Source organism: Lissotriton vulgaris, chromosome 12 (genome assembly GCF_964263255.1).
Source record: "Lissotriton vulgaris chromosome 12, aLisVul1.2, whole genome shotgun sequence".
Lineage (NCBI taxonomy): Eukaryota > Metazoa > Chordata > Amphibia > Caudata > Salamandridae > Lissotriton > Lissotriton vulgaris.
In genome coordinates this window covers 94112870-94117673 of record NC_141700.1, presented here as the reverse complement: position 1 = coordinate 94117673, position 4804 = coordinate 94112870, and positions in this window count along the sequence as shown.

Below are 4804 nucleotides of genomic sequence, written 5' to 3'. Positions count from 1 at the left end.
AGAGGTCTAGCGCGCAGGGCTCATGTTGCTTTATCCCTATGGCACGCTATGATATCATGACTGATGTTTCCCCAGCACCCTCATTACTGACGTTCCCACAACACCCTCCTGAATGATATTTCCCAAACATCCCCATGATTGATATTTCCCCAGCATTCTCATGACCGTTGCCAGAGCCCGTAATTCTATTGCTCTTGAATCAATGCATATTTACCACAAGGGGTGGTGAGGGACAGAGTCTCTGAATTAAGCAGAAAGCTCTCACCCAGTCAAGAGATCAGGGCTAGATCCAACACCGTTTTTTAGCTCACTGCACCATCCCAGTTTCAGAACCTGGCTGTATGCAAATTAGTCTGTTCCTGTCCCAGTGCATGATGGGAACAGGGCAAACCAAACTACAAAAGCCAATTCTTACACTGGGAAGGAAACAAGCTCCCGGGGACCGGTTTCTGGCATTACAGCCGTCTTCGGCCCGGTTTGCTTGAATCCTGATGGTGCAATGAGCAAGGGTCTCACATCTGAGAATACCCTTCCACGCTTAGGGTGGACAAAAATATTTACAACAAGGGGTGGTGAGGGACAGAGTCTCTGAATTAAGCAGAAAGCTCTCACCCAGTCAAGAGATCAGGGCTAGATCCAACACCGTTTTTTAGCTCACTGCACCATCCCAGTTTCAGAACCTGGCTGTATGCAAATTAGTCTGTTCCTGTCCCAGTGCATGATGGGAACAGGGCAAACCAAACTACAAAAGCCAATTCTTACACTGGGAAGGAAACAAGCTCCCGGGGACCGGTTTCTGGCATTACAGCCGTCTTCGGACCGGTTTGCTTGAATCCTGATGGTGCAATGAGCAAGGGTCTCACATCTGAGAATACCCTTCCACGCTTAGGGTGGACAAAAATATTTACAACAAGGGGTGGTGAGGGACAGAGTCTCTGAATTAAGCAGAAAGCTCTCACCCAGTCAAGAGATCAGGGCTAGATCCAACACCGTTTTTTAGCTCCCTGCACCATCCCAGTTTCAGAACCTGGCTGTATGCAAATTACTCTGTTCCTGTCCCAGTGCATGATGGGAACAGGGCAAACCAAACTACAAAAGCCAATTCTTACACTGGGAAGGAAACAAGCTCCCGGGGACCGGTTTCTGGCATTACAGCCGTCTTCGGCCCGGTTTGCTTGAATCCTGATGGTGCAATGAGCAAGGGTCTCACATCTGAGAATACCCTTCCACGCTTAGGGTGGACAAAAATATTTACAACAAGGGGTGGTGAGGGACAGAGTCTCTGAATTAAGCAGAAAGCTCTCACCCAGTCAAGAGATCAGGGCTAGATCCAACACCGTTTTTTAGCTCACTGCACCATCCCAGTTTCAGAACCTGGCTGTATGCAAATTACTCTGTTCCTGTCCCAGTGCATGATGGGAACAGGGCAAACCAAACTACAAAAGCCAATTCTTACACTGGGAAGGAAACAAGCTCCCGGGGACCGGTTTCTGGCATTACAGCCGTCTTCGGCCCGGTTTGCTTGAATCCTGATGGTGCAATGAGCAAGGGTCTCACATCTGAGAATACCCTTCCACGCTTAGGGTGGACAAAAATATTTACAACAAGGGGTGGTGAGGGACAGAGTCTCTGAATTAAGCAGAAAGCTCTCACCCAGTCAAGAGATCAGGGCTAGATCCAACACCGTTTTTTAGCTCACTGCACCATCCCAGTTTCAGAACCTGGCTGTATGCAAATTAGTCTGTTCCTGTCCCAGTGCATGATGGGAACAGGGCAAACCAAACTACAAAAGCCAATTCTTACACTGGGAAGGAAACAAGCTCCCGGGGACCGGTTTCTGGCATTACAGCCGTCTTCGGCCCGGTTTGCTTGGGACAGACTGATTTGCATATAGCCAGGTTCTGAGCTGGGATGGTGCAGTGAGATAAATAACGGTGATGGATCAAGCCCTGATCTTTGGACTGGGTAAGAGTGGTCTGCCTAATTCAGACACTCTGTTCATCACCACCCCTTTTCTGAATCACCTTAGATATGTGGGCAGTACTAAACTGCAAGTGTTTAATCGTATACTGCAACAACTGCGTGCTATAGTAAACTCGGATTCCAGCTATCCTGTTGCTCGCCATTTCAAACTCGTACACAATAATAATCTCAATGACCTGAGCTACTTTGTCATTGATTCAGTCTCTAAGTCACTCAGGGGTGGTAACAGAGAAAGAATATTGAGACAACTTGAGTCCCATTATATTTTGATATTAGATACTAAAATGCCTATTGGACTCAATACAGGAGAAGATATGCATAACTTTTTATAACTCTGTGTAGTTTCTTCACACACACACATATATATATATATATATATATATATATATATATATATATATATATATATATATATATATATATATATATATATATATATATAATAAAGCAACCCAACTCCGGTATAGAAGAAGCCGTCTGCAGGGCGGTCCGATAGAGCGTCTTTTAAGAAAGTATTCCACTGCTCTAAGTCCCATGATTTCTGGCATTACAGCCGTCTTCGGCCCGGTTTGCTTGGGACAGACTGATTTGCATATAGCCAGGTTCTGAGCTGGGATGGGGCAGTGAGATAAATAACGGTGATGGATCAAGCCCTGATCTTTGGACTGGGTAAGAGTGGTCTGCTCAATTCAGACACTCTGTTCATCACCACCCCCTTTTCTGAATCGATTTTGGCCACTATAGGTGTGGCATGGTATACTCATATCTAGAACAAAATGGAGAGTAAGGAATTTCGTCCAAGGGAGCTGGACGGGGAATACTCCTGATCCCCTGATCAATAGTTTGTAACAAACAACTGGAGGAGTACCACCCTAAGCGTGGAAGGGTATACTCAGACATGAGTCCCTTTCTCACTGCTCCATCAGGATTCAAGCAAGCCGGGCCGAAGACGGCTGAAATGCCAGAAACCGGTCCCCGGTAGCTTGTTTCCTTTCTGGTGAAGAATTGGCTTGGTAGTTTAGTCTGCCCTGTTCCCATGATGCACTGGGCCAGGGACAGACTGATTTGCATATAGCCAGGTTCTGAGCTGGGATGGGGCAGTGAGATAAATAACGGTGATGGATCAAGCCCTGATCTTTGGACTGGGTAAGAGTGGTCTGCTCAATTCAGACACTCTGTTCATCACCACCCCCTTTTCTGAATCGATCTTGAATCAATGCAAGCATTCCTCCAAATCCTGTGAACCTGTGGATGAACTGCTTTTGCTGTTACTGGTGCCTTGGTGTGGTTTTTCATTGAAACCCTGCAAGCTTTTCCCAGAATCACGTGAGCCAATGGCAAGCCTTGCTCTCGCTGCTACTGGGGCCTTGGTGTTGTTTTCCATTATGCACGTTTGAGAGAAAACAATACATTAATTTCCTGTTATTTTGGTTCTGATCAACAAGTTGCATCTGCCCATTCTGTAAGGTCAAAGAGAGTGTACTATTACATGTTTTCCCCAAAGTTGAAGAATCTTCCAGAAGGACTTGTGCCCTAGCTGATCTAGCTACATCCATTGAGCATTCGAGAGAGTATATAATCCCCGCCCAAACCCGAATCATGGCTTGTCCTCGCTCCCTGCGGAACAAGCGTCACCCTTCCCAGTCACCAAAGAATCCTGCCTCCACCAAGAAGCGCTCCAGTCTCATTCAAGTCCATTTGAAGCTGTGGCTCCTGTGGCACCAGCTCCCTTGACGTCTTCCTCCTCGCTATCATCTGCCACTGAACTACATTTCCCCAACTACATTTCCCATTGACACAATCGCATTGCCAGGCTACAAATAGCACAAACTGATAAAATGTGTGTTTTCATTACCCCATGCTCTTGTGACTTATTCTTGCTCACTCTTCGTCGATTTCGTGGATTCTTAGCCTCGTTCACCACTGACCTGCTTTAGTGTTGCATTGTGGACATTTTTTGCAATGTAACCAATCTTTGCTGACCCTGACTTGGTCTGCCTGTACTTAGATCCTTACATGGTAGTTTGATGCTGATATGTTGCATGACTGTGACTTACCTGTTCTCCATGACTGCTACTCAACTTACCCGGGCTGCATGATCTTTCTATTTATCCATTCACTGACTCGCCCCTTACTTTTGGGTTTTATTGTTCGGGACATTTCCTCCTTGGATCAAATCTACATCTGCTGAAGGATTCTACCGCATCGGCACAGCCGTCTTCATTCACTACTGGATACCCAATCCTTATTACAATGGACATTCAACACTAGATAGTATAAAGCACCTGTTAGACTATGGGAACTATACTACTAACCTAAGACTTTCAGAACTTTGTATCATTTTCCTAGCAATACCACTGATACGTGTTGCCGTACCTGCTGCACCAGATTTCAATATGTCTTATTCCTTCCTTTCTAATTACACATATTGATCCTCGCTGCAATATTCCAGTTGTGCCCTCTATCCATATTATTGCCATTTCATGATTGAGTGGGTTGTGTTCCCCAAGACAATTTATCTGAAGGTTTCATTGAGAGTACCGTTGTTTGTTTGTTGGGCCCTTCTGCCCTAAGGTGAGTGAGGCCTGACTTGTACGTCGTGGAAGTCTGACCATCTGAATTGTGGGGATTTCATGGGGTGCTAAACTTTTTGGATAGCTGCTTGCACGCAGTTCCAGTCTGAATATAAGGGGCGAGCCTGCTCCTTCTGGCCTCTCTCTATACAAGTGATTCATCAATCCTCTATGCTTATTCTCATTGTAGATAGGAGAAACACCAGTTACATCGCGGTGTTTACACTGCAATACCTTTACAACGCGTG